This window comes from Ylistrum balloti, unplaced genomic scaffold (assembly GCF_031769215.1).
Source record: "Ylistrum balloti isolate Yb309-2 unplaced genomic scaffold, AGI_CSIRO_Ybal_v1 Utg371294, whole genome shotgun sequence".
NCBI classification, from domain to species: Eukaryota; Metazoa; Mollusca; class Bivalvia; order Pectinida; family Pectinidae; genus Ylistrum; species Ylistrum balloti.
The window spans coordinates 191984-203046 of NW_026782694.1; positions in this window are offsets into that span (position 1 = coordinate 191984).

Genomic DNA, 11063 nt, shown 5'->3' on the forward strand with positions numbered 1-11063 from the left:
ACATCATCGACACTACGCAGACAATGTTGAAACCATGCCCACGAATTGTCACAATTTCATCCCATGAACTCTAAAACCTATGGACTCTAGAACCCATGGCTTTGATCTGACACCCTTTAACCCAACAACTCGAGACGCCACGGCGTTCAATCGACATTCTAGGCTTTTAGCATCTCTGACTTTGACCAAAGATACATGCCTTCGACTCTAATTAATAAACGCCAGAATTCTTGATGGATACAGAGCCGACATAGAATTTGTTTGACGTAGAATTTGTTTGACATAGAATTTTGATTGAACAGTTAAGGCTTTTGCACTAGAGGAGAGATTCTTAGGTCAAGAGTAAAGACTGTGGCATCTTACGTTTAAGCCTAAAACACCAACCCCCAAAGGAGTTATTTTCGGAGACAAACTAGAACTTATATCGTTGCTTCTAGGGCCTAGAAAATAGACTCTAGAACTGACACGGCACGCTTAGCTTAACATTACAAAGCAGCATATCTTATCAAATCTAAACGGAAAATACCTGGTATTCCGAGGAAATGTAATCGATGTCATGTTCTCAAAACGAGAGCTCGGGTAGTAAAAACTGAAAAATCAGACATACCCCATTGTGAAACACTTATGTCTTCATTGTAGTTATTTCAAATGTAGGTAAACGGTCACAGTCAATATCACATGGTCCAAAATGTTGATATCTCTGGAAAGGTCTTGTCACAAGGAACACACATGCCAAATATAACAGCCCTACCTCATACAGTGTAATAGTTATGGGCAAGGTTAAAGTTGACAACAAACAAACAGACAGTGCAATTACAATATGCCCCGATCTTTAGATCCAGAGGCATAAAAAGCACGGACGAACAAGCTGTTACATCGATTATCATTATATACTGATCCTTTTTGTATAAATGACGATTTCCTTGTTTGAAATGTTGAAGTCAACGAAATATAAGGTTAGGATGTATGCTTAATTTCGACTACCAGTTGAACTTTTTCAAATAAGTTTCCTTTCAAGTTATATTTTTTTTTCATTATACAGGGAAGAAAATTATTGAATTAACAAAAAATATATATACAATAAGTGCAGCCTATTTTTGGTGTTTTTTTACTCAGGATTTTTGTTTGACGAAAATAACATCAATTAATAACAAGAAATTCAAGTGTTATGTAGAATTTAATGCATTAAACAGTCGCCAGACAAGCTAAACAGTAAAATAGAGAATTTAATTATGGTGCAAAATAAAAACTGCCAAAGCTGATATTTCAACCACTTTAATCTGTTCATCTAGATTAAGTACGAGGTTGGTTTTGATACGCTGATAACAAAAGTTGTTTTTTTGTTCTAAAATTAGAACAAACCTAAAGCTGGTATGTATTAACCTCTTTATTAATGATTTAACATCCGACGTCGCCCCTGCAGTTGATCTATACAGGGCAAACAAGAACCTAATGAACCCCGTAGTGGAGTGTTCAACTGCTGGAAGTAAAGCAGGTGGCAGGTTCTTTTGGTCTGCTGGCACTAGAAATGCTTGCCTATAATACATATTTTACAGTCTTAAATTGGTTCTCTTCGACTCCAGATCTACAATAGGCAATTTGGTAATCGGGACATTAGAAACCAAGGCCTTGCATTGACACTCTAGAAAGTACGGCCTTGGCGTGACACTCTTGAACCCGTTACCTAAAATAGACAATCTAGATCACACGTCTTTGAATTGGCACTCAGGAATCCGCGGCCTTGAAATGACTCTAGAATGCACGTCCTTCAATTGACAATCTAGAACGCACGGTCTTAAATTGACTCTCAAGAACATATTATGGTCTATTATAAACGCTCTAGAACCCACGTCTTTGAATTGACAGTCTAGAATCTATGGTATTGGTATCCACATGATTGGATGGACTATGGATCCTTGACATGATGGTCTTAAACAAACACTCTAAATTCCAAGGCATTGAATAGACAATAGACATCACAATACACCGTCTAGAAAAGACATATTAATAGACCTTAAACAGACGCAATCAAATCTTCATGGCCTTACGGACAAACCTTTTTCCAATACAACCATAGGACTTGAACGAAGACGCTATAATCCAAGAGGATCCAGGATCAACATCGATCTCTAGGTTTACAACACAGAATCAGCATTTTGAGAGCTGGACCTTGTACCAAGGACAAACAATAATCTCAAAGCTTTTTATCTTACGTTGTCTTGAGTCCTACGCCTATATCAAATAACAATTTAAACTCTGATTCTATAACACAGGCCTGATCACAGAAAAAAAATCCCTCGTCGCTTCCTGGCAAAAAAATCTGGCAAAAGATGTATATCTTTGACTTTAAGAAATAAAAACCGTGAATCTGGATTAGTACAAACCGCAGAACGTTAAGCCTCACGTCTTGGGCTTTGAACCAAGAGAACAGATTCCTGGGCCTGAAGTACACACCCTAGCACTTTTGGTGTAAGCCTTGAATACAGCCAACACCGCCCGCCTTCCATGCCATCCAACTCTGAGTTCGTTGGCAAGATCGTTGCTCCTTGGGCCAAAAAATAAACCCGAGAACCGACACCGCAAGTCAAGCTATACCTTATAAATAATCACATCTTATAAAATCTAAACGAACAATATAATACATTCTGGGGAAATGCAATGTCATGTTCTCAAAACTAGAGATGGGGTAGTAAAAACTTAACCATTCGACTAACAGACAGTTCATCGAGCATCGAACATATCTAATTTCAGATGAAACCAGGAAGCACAAATGTAGACTATTACCTTCAACATCTGAGTTCATGATGGCGACCACACAAGTTCAGCTCTTTAAGCAGAAAAGTTAATCATTTGAAACTTACGTGATTAGATTTTTTTCCACTGGATTACATATTAACAATCTGTGTATTAAGGAAATTCTGATATAAAGATAAAAGAACTTTGCTCTAGAACTTTATGTTTTGAATACAGATATTTATCTGTCAATATCACTCTTTGAAATGTTCTCATATATGTTGATGTTTATTGAAATGGGGTTAAGGGTGTATGCTACGTTTCGACTTCGAGTATATCTTCTCCAAGTAATATTCATTTCAAGGCATAAAACGTGTCTTCAAAAATGGTCTTTTTATGAAAGTTTAACAATATTTACTTTATACAATAAGTGTAACCTATTCTTGGTCCGCTGTATTTTTTGTTTTTTTTGAGGGAGGGGGGGGGGGGGGTTTATACAACGGAAAAAAACATCAGTCAATGACCGGAAACTATCGTTTTTGTATAGAATTTAATGTATTAAACAGTCGCCAGACAAGCTAAAAACCCCACAGAACGCTATTATTGCTGATAATAAAATTAAACAATCAAAGCTTGTAGTTTAAATATTTTAATCTGTTCATCTAAAATAAGCATATCGCTGGTTTTGATAGCTGAAAAAGTAAAAGGGATTTTTGTTCTAAAATTAAAACAAACTAAGGCTGGTATGTATTAGCCTCATTAATATAATTCCTGAACATGTATTGTATTACCGAAATTAGATGAAGATCTTTGTACACATAGATTACAGTTCCGACGTCGCTTCTTCCATCGATCTATATTTGGCACACAAGAACCTAATGAACCTAGACGGTGAGTGTTAAAGTGCTGAAGAGTGAAGCAGTCTTATATTTTTTGGAGCTCGTTACGTTTGTCTTGAAGAAAGTGAATAAACCTCAAATAAATAAATAAATAATGGCAAACACGCTTCCTCAATACCAGTTTTGTGTAATGCCATTAACTTTCACTGATACAGATTAAGATCCAGAATTTAAAGACATTCATTCAATTCTTAAAATATAAAAAAAAAAATTATAGAAACGTAGACTTCCCTAAGTATTTTTTTAATATTTATTACAAAGTGCGAAAATGCGGAGATGAAACTGGCGTTTGAATTATTACAGCGTTTTAGGTGTCATTATTCTTGTACTTTAAATATGAAAAAGTCAATTTTAATGACACACTAGTACATACAGATGTGTGATACAACTTCCTTAACAGATTAACTAAATAGATTTCCCAGGGTTCAAAGAGTTTAGGAGAACGGGATGAAATCTCTCGGCGCCGGGAGGGGTGTAATCTTGTCTATACGTAGTCAAATTTACCGTATGTTGTTTATCAGGAAAGTGTCAATTAGTATAACAAAGGTATCAACAGGAAGGCATTGCCATGCTGCATGAACTGCAGTTATTATGGGGTTCATTACATTATGATAGATTAACCGCGCGTTAGGTCCGTCTGATATTATACAGAAAAAATACAACAGGCGTCTGTTATATATAACAGATATAAAAATGAATTGTGAGAGTATAAAATATCATTTAAACAATAAATGACCCAAAATGATAAGTTTGAAAGGCAAACTCTGAGTACTTACCAAAGTTAAAACGATAATATGTATATAATTAGTGCAATTATTTTGCAGGTGTGATATAATCGATAATTTTTATCAGTAGAAGAGCTTTGCTGAGAGGAATGAACGAATTTTAAAGCAAGACCGTATATTTATTGGACAAATTCCTTAAAAGATATTCAAGATATGCTGAAGTAAGTAATAATCGTGAATTCGGACAAAGATTTATAAAACTTATCGCCGACAAATCTCACACCCTCGTCATTCAAAGTGTTAATGTTTATCCGGGAATAAACAGTTTCCAACAATAGACAATGGTTTCACATGACCCGTGAACAAACATATACAAGTATCTGGCACTTTTAGCCTGCTTTGTAGGAATATTAGCATTCATGTTATGGGTTTGACGGGACAAAATCAGTCGAACACTAAAGAAAGGTTTAAAGAACTGAACGTGCATGATAATATATATTTTTGACATATAAAAATCATGATATGTATTTAATTATAGAACTTGTGCACCTTCTCGTCTAAAGTTTGACTTTTTTCCGCGGTCGCCTCCTAGGGTTAAAAAAATAGCCGTTAGCATCAGTAACGAGTCCTAAAAGGACGAAACAGCTGTATGATGTCGTTTAATTTATTGTTTGGCCTTACCTTATCTAACTCTAAATTCGTATTAAATTGTACTCAAGACAGCAGGTGGTAGACACTGCTGGTGGACTTTCAGTCCCTGAAATTTGCCGTAACCGGCATGTAACGTTTCAATTCATTCGTATGGTGAAACGGCTACATTCACTTTTCTAAAATTACGAAATGTGTTAATTTATTGGGCTGTTACACGGGGAAAATAATTACAATGAGAATGAAACCAGGTGTTCCGGAACGAGAAGCGTCCTATCTAACATCGACGATACCGTCTAGGTAAATCCTAGTCAGTCCAAGCAACGCCAACTTCTCAAAACTGCGACGTCACGCCCTTTAGATAAATAAATATGAAAAGTTGACTAGCAACGAAAACACAGCCAGATGAGCTTCTAATATATCTAGCTCCATAAAGCACAAGGAAATAAAACAGTTTTAGATAAGCCACAGAAGATTTAGTATAATATTCTACGTACCACGTTCATGATAAAAATCAATATAGAACCCAGGTATTGCATTGTTAAATATGATCTGCTACAGTGTTTAATAGTTTGATGAACTTAAAGGTATAGAGAAAGTGTGTACTGATGTTGGTGTGAACACCAAAACTGTTATCAAAATATTTTCAATTCATGCATTTAATTGTTATATTGGAATGTTTTGTTTAACTTAAATGTCAGCGCGACATTCAAACGGTCAACTATGCTATGGTGGCGTGACTTTTCTTCAGATAAAGGGGCAAAGTTGGAACAGCCTTTGAAAGTACTAGGATATACTGTGCCAAGATATCGGTAAAGAATTTATATGTAAGAGGGTGGAATTGGCTGCTGTCATACGGGGACAAAGCGAAAGAATGAAAAACGAGGCGAGACGTTAACGGGAAGGGATGGTGGCAAAAGTCATTATCTAGAAGTAGAGCAGAGCAAGTCGCGAATGGACGAGCATGATCTGGGTTTTTCTCGTCAAACACAACAGTGTGGTGTTAATTTCACGGTCATTTCTTCAGACTAGACATCTCACCGGAGTGAGATGACCAGAACAAAATCTCTACCACTGACCTACATATTTACGTAATTTCCAGTATGTGTGACATTCCGATCGCCTTAATACGGGCCTCAGTAACGTCGAAGGTTTATCCTAGAAATAGAAACACAGAATAAGTGTGTTTTATCTGATAGCACAGTGTATTTCCTGGTTGTATTCTGCATTTTATCATCATCATCATCATCATCATCATCATCATCATCATCATCATCATCATATCATCATCATCATCATCATCATCATCATCATCATCATCATCAACACCATCGTCACCAACATCATCATCGTCATCATCATCATCATCATCATCATCATCATCATCATCATCATCATCATCATCATCATCACCATCATCATCAGCGTTAACATCATCATCATCATCATCATCATCATCATCATCATCATAATCATCATCATCATCATCATCATCATCATCATCATCATCATCATCATCATCATCATCATCATCATCATCATCACCATCGTCACCAACACCACCACCACCATCATCATCATCTTCGTCATGATCAGGATCAAAGATATTATACAGTCATATAGCTTTACATACATGTAGTTATACAGTTCATGTTACCACAACAAAAACAACACGTCACATTTTGTTCGGAATATATGCCGTGACCTTCAACTATCTCAATATAATACTGTTTATTTCCTCTAACACTTCTTAAAACAATCATGTGTTTGTGTCTGTATAGCATATCTCTTGGATCAATACAAGGGGGATTCATTTTAGTGCGAAATGGTAAAGTATTGTCTATCTGTAACATTGTCCTTGCTCCGCGCTAAAGGACATTAAACATCTTTAAAGTTTAACGCAAGAACTTACGCAGTGAAACAAACACGAGTCCTTGATTAAAATCTTTATTGTCCTCAATAAATTTCAATCTCCAGAATATCATTCTTAGAGAGCACATCAACAGAGAAGCAGATAAAAGAATAAAACATCATTTGATATAGAACCAAATAAAGTCTTTTAAAGTCTTACAAATCATTTTGACCACAACACTTTGAATTTGGCATTTGGTTAGATCACGAGGCACATCCTTATTTCTTGGATTACTGAGATTACGGGTTATTTCGGATAGTATGGGGCGGACCTTCCTATGTTGTTCATTGGTGTAGTCACTAGCTAATACAATACAACTTCGGCTTCAGAATGACTCTTGTTGTTATTTCATCAAATAAGGACGCATATTAAAACGTCTAATGGTAGCATACACCTTTAACTAAGACGATAATCTGGTCAGTCACTGACCATTGGTGTTTATGATCTGAAAGTAACGTTTCTACGATCGATCTGACCACTAACACTGGTTGGTCAGTGACCAGTAGACACATTCTGTATTTGATGCGTGTCCAAGTCACCACTTAAGAAATAGTGTTGGGATGCTTAGAGCTATTTACGTGCCCCTAACACCGGACCAGTGACCCGAGGTTTATCGTTACACTGGTACAACATAGTGTACCTGCTTTTTTCAAAATATTTTTTCTACAAGAAATATTGATCATGCGTGGCTGTGGCATTTTTGATAAGATGATACGTTGGTAAAAAATGACTAGATTCTAAAATTCTATATCTAAACGCGAATGTTAGAACATTGTATGTGAAAATGAAAGTTTAGAAGTCACCGTATTTGGGCGCTTCCTCCAGGTGTGTATGTATTTGCTATGTTTTTTTTTTAAATTTTTCTATTTTCATGTGATTTCACTTTTTCAAATCAATATTAGAGTGACATAGTGTTTTAGATAACTTGAACTTTTTGGAAGTATATTTACACAATAACTGCCCTTTTCCCAGAGGTAAGTTGATATGTAATCAAACTCGTTTCGGTTGATAAAATTATGAGGACGTTTGGTGGTCGTCATAGTGATCTCATTGATATATAATCTAGTTCTTTGAAGCTGAACGTACTTAAAGTTCGTTAGTGTGCTTGATGGTTATGTGATGTATACCAAATTATTCTCATTTGAGAACGTTATTTGAATTAACTGACCAAGATTTACATGGCGGGTTTTGTCTATGAAGCAGAAGACGCTTACTCTTTCGTTGCACCTGGTCTTATTCTCTCTTGTACTTTTTCATGTCTCCGTGTACATATTTCTTTTATTTATATTTTGCCCTGGTTTTACTGAATTTGAGTTTGGATTACGATTATGTTGACATGTTGGTATTTTCCTGTCAATTTTTATATACCGAAATGTGTTATCCTGTAACCTTCCGATATGAAATATAGGTGGGCGTAACAAATCACATGTAGGAGTTATCACCGGTACAGAAAAAGCCACTTGAACTGTCAACGGAAGAAATGGGCATCGTAATGAGTAACAGAAGTAGGAAAATTAGAATAATAAACATTCTTTAATAAGCAGTTTCTGGGCTTGTACCCCACGCACGTAAGTGCACTTGAATGTAATTACTCTCCGTTTAATTCATAACTTGACCGCCCGCTGATTTTTTTTCGTTGGTCACTGACCCCTACACTTGACCTGTGTGTTATACTGACCGCGCTGTACACAACACAATACTTCAGATCAGAGCAGGGCAAGGGGACACAATGGCGATTAGAATGAATATCTCACCGTGCCAACAACCGCCATTGTCAAAAGTGGCCAGCTCGTGCCCGAGATACGTACACAGGGACTAGACACGTGGGGATGAATATTTTCAGTCCCTTCTTTCGGTATATCAAAGAAATCGGCCCCTGTTGACATACCTCATTTTATTTATCTTCAATTTATCAGAAGACAGGAGGAGTGTGAGGAAATTGACAAGCTGTGAACAACGTGTATTGTTCATTTTAACATAAACTGGCACTGCGTGAGAAACACCCGAAATATTCTAAAATAGGTCGTTGTCCATTTGAAGATCTTTTCACACACTTTTTATTTACCCGACACAGAAAAAAATGACCTTTTAATGACAAATGTATTAAAAGGCTAATTTTTAACATTTTACTAATATATAATCTGCTAATCGAAGTTTTAAAAACGATATTCGATCGAAATAAAATATAAACAATTTCGTCATTCATGGAATTCAGGGTTATTGATTTCCATCAGTCAAGCAGCTTCCACATTTTTAATTCGCCCGGTGCCCCGACTCTGTTATCAGACTGTCACAAAACTCACCACAGACATATTTTGTTATGCTGTTTGCAATTTTGTAGCCTACAGGTGGAACTGTAATGCCACACTATGTGCATAAATTTTTCGTCAATATAAACAGTTTACGATAAGTCAGGAACTAAGCGAAAGGTCAAGGACAAGCATATTGATGTTTTATTTATTATTTATTTTGTTCTTGTTTATGGATTGAACTATGACCCCTGTAAACAGGAAGTGATAAACAATGCGAAACCGACATCTTCATAACAAATAACAACTCTCCAGTAAATAACAAAGTATTGAAAAAATTTCTGTTTTTGATTTTGTTGTCTTTTTATCTTCTTGCTCTACTTGTTAAATTCAAAAGGGAATTATAAATCAAATCTACGTTTGAAATTGAAAATGAAAAATTTCATTCATTTTGTCTCCATGAGAAATGCGTCCGCAACGAAGTGATGATTCCAAATGTTACAATTTCCATTGGGATCGTGATGCAGTTCCATAAAAAATGGTTATCGCGTTAGCAGCCGAGTCTTATCGGAAACTTTAATGGAACATAAAATGATTCCCACATGTAGGTCACCGATCTGGTCGAAATCACGCCTGGGAGTCAGATGAAAAATCAGAAATGGAATTCATATCGGGGAATTTACTGGATTCAATATGTTGCCAAGTCATAAATCAATTCTTTAACGATTTGCGTCAAGGCTAGAATTTTCTAAAAATAGTAATATGCCGTTCAATATCGATGATTTCGTTCTGAACTTATAATTATAAGCGATCAAAACAGAAGTATTTCATGTCATTTGTGTTGTGAAGTGTCAGTCTCGCTGTTATCTCGATCTTTTCCTGTAACGAAAGCAGCGCGGACAGCTTTTCACCAAGCTGTATGATAAACTTGATGATTTCAATTTCCCTACCGTGAATTTTCCATCTCTGGATAGCAACATCCCCAGTTGATTCGATGTTCTAGGTCCTGTTCTTATTTTCACGATTTTCGTGCAAGAGATCGTCAACTGGCGGACAAACCCGTAGCACACGGTTTCGAAAGATGCAGGTTGTGAATATCATACTTTTAATTATGACTGAAAAGTTTTACAGTCGTCATAGTGATACCATGAAGAAATACTCTACTAATTTGTGTGATATGGAGCTCGACGTGTTTGCTGCTTGCTAGTTTGCCTGTCGGTCCCTTTGGTTTATACTTAGTTCTCATTTACTTGGATTGACCAAGGTTTACATGACGGGTGTCGTCGAAAAAACGGAAGACGCTTACTCTTCCGGAACTCCTGGTCTTATTCTCCTTGAACGTTTTCATGAGTCTCAATGTAGATCTTTCTTTTGTCCATATTTTGCCCTGATTTTGATGAATTTGAGTTTGGATTTTGATTTTGTTGACATTTTGGTATTTTCTTGGGTTTTTTTCTTTCCCTAACAAAAAGTGACATTCTTAATTACATAATCGTGACTCGATAACATCGGCTTCGATCGATCTGGACAGGCTGTCACATCGAACCTATCGATCTGGTCATATTTGCAGTATTGTTGTAAATATCTATCAGAATTGGAAATCCAGGACACGACAGACCAATCCACACCAGCCACTTACCTTAAGTTTTCTTACAATGAAGCTGCAAAAGCAGCCTTCTATCCAGCTGGATGATAAGCGTTATGGTTTCTATTTCCTTCAAGTGAATTTTCCATATCTAAATAGCAACATTCCTGTTTACCTAACCTATGGTAAATATATGTCGCAACTAATCACTTGCTCCCTTTCCGTCCGAGTTGATGACTTCTGACAGAAAAAAAACAGATGCAGATTGATGACGATTAGGGAGAAAGTTTGTGTTCGTCACGTTTTTTACCT